The following is a 2,344-nucleotide window of genomic DNA, read 5'->3' as shown; positions in this document are numbered from 1 at the left end:
ATGATACAGGATAGGACAGGGTTAACATCAGTTGTTCGTAGAGTCACTATGAGTTGTACTTTATTTGATGGCACCTGACAACAACAAGCATATAAAGAAATTATGATAATTACTGGCTCATTTTCATTACCCTGCAGTGGATTTCTGAGGCTGTAAATATCATGGGAGGAGATTGCTGATCTTTATTCTGAGGAAAATAATTAGAGAGGTGTGGCCTACAGGTTATGAGCACAATTCCATACAGATTATGCCACCAGAGCTCCCTAATAACTACCTACTTAATTCATCTACATTCGTCAGAACTGACTTATATTTGACTATCTAACAGGTTTTCAGCAGCTGTAAATTGCATAGGAGGAGATTATCCATCTTTTCACCTCAAAGTTGCTTGTGGCTTTGATCTTCCTTATAGGCCTGGCCTTTGGTTTATCAGTGCATCTTTCCAGTTGATAGTCACTGTTGTTAGGTATCAACAAGTGGGAAGCGAATCATAGTTGAGCTTCTAGCAGGTTTTCAGAGGCAGTAATTCTCACAGGAGATTGTCCATCCTTCTCCCACAGAGAAGCTAGTGGAGTCAAAACATGTTCCCTTGAGTTGTCAGTGAAAGTCCTAACAAAAAGCCCCTAGAGCTCCTTCAATACTTACAAGAGAGATGAAAATCAAAACATTAATGGTACAATATCTCATCTGAACAACAATAACAAATTTCAAAAAGACAGAAAACAAGGAAATATGGCAAGAGTGTGGAGAGAAATTATACAGTTGTGCAACTAATATGGAAAAAAAGTTTGACAATTCAAAACTTGGAAATAGAAAAATAATTTGATCCAGTAATTTCACTACAAGGCACATATCATAAAGAAATAAGAACTAGGATTGTTGTTGTTACGTGCCATTGAGTTGCTTGTCACTCATAATGACCCTTTGTACAACAGCTCTGAACCCTGTTCTATCTTGAGCCAATTTTATAATCTCTGGCACATCTACCCTTTTTACCCTAGTCACTGAGTCAATCCATCTCATCCAGGGTCTTCCTCTCTTGTGCTGTCTCTCCACCCTATCAAGCACCTCTCCAAGGACTGGCCCAAAATATGTCAGATGAAGCTTCTGAATCTTTGCCTCTAAGGAGCAGCCTAGTTTCACCCTCTCCAGGATGAACTTGTTTGTTCTCCTGGCAGTCCATGATATATTCAATATTCTTCTTCAGCACCACGGATCAAAGGCATCAATTCTCCTGCTATCATCCCTAGTCATTGTCTAATTTTCTGATACATAGCAAGTAATTGTGAAGACAATGGCCTGGATCAGGCACACCTTAGTCTCCAGATGAACATCGTTACTGTCCAGTACTCTGGAGATGTTCCTGACAGCAGATTTTCCCAGTGCAATTAATCTTTTTTATTTCCTGGCTGCTAGTACCATGAGTGTTGATTATGAAGCCAAGCAAACTGAAGCTGTTAACAATTTCAATCTCTTCACCATCTATTATGATGCTGTCTTTTGGTCCAGTAAGCATACCCATATTCATTGCCATATTGGGAACCACCTAAGTGCCTATCAGTGCATGAATGGAGTAGCAAACTATAGTACTTGATACATACACACATTGGAATAATATGCATCCATCACTAAAGAGTAAAAAAAAACTCACAAAATACTGAATAACATGTGATTTTGGATGACACTATTATGCTGAGTGAAATAAGTCAGCCACAAAAGAACAGATATTGTACAGGTCCATTATTAAAAGCTAAAGGAAACTTTATATACAGAAAGACAACATTTTACAGCTTTCATAGAAACATAGTCTTTTAAATTGTTTTCAATGTATCTGAAAGTAAAACAATGAATAAAGAAGACTGAAGAAGAATCAATGCTTTGAACTGTGGTGTTGGAGAAAAGTACTGATTGTAGCATCAACTTCCAAAAGAGCAAACAAATGTGTCTTGTAGGAAGAGCAACCAGAGTGCTCCTCAGAGGCAAGGAAGTTGAAAATTTTGTCTCATAGACTTTGAATATGTTGTCAGTAGGGACCAGTCATTGGAGAAAGAAATCATGTTGGGAAATGGATTAGTGAAGGAGGGGAAGACTGAATCAGATGAACTGTTGTGACCACAATAATGGACTTGAACATGACAGAGTTGTGATGATAGGATAAGACTTTTATCTGTTGTTCATAGGATTTCTATGAGTTGCAGTTGAATAGATGGTGTTGTTGTTGTTCTTATGTGTCGTTGAGTCGTTTGTGACTCATAGCGACCCTATGCACAACAGCCCTAAACCCTGCTCTATCCTGCGCCAAACGCACTGCCTCTGACACACCCATCCCGTTTACCCCAGTCAC

Source organism: Elephantulus edwardii, unplaced genomic scaffold (assembly GCF_000299155.1).
Source record: "Elephantulus edwardii isolate Elephantulus edwardi_28Jun2011 unplaced genomic scaffold, EleEdw1.0 scaffold00555, whole genome shotgun sequence".
Classification (NCBI taxonomy): Eukaryota; Metazoa; Chordata; class Mammalia; order Macroscelidea; family Macroscelididae; genus Elephantulus; species Elephantulus edwardii.
This window is presented reverse-complemented; position numbering follows the sequence as displayed.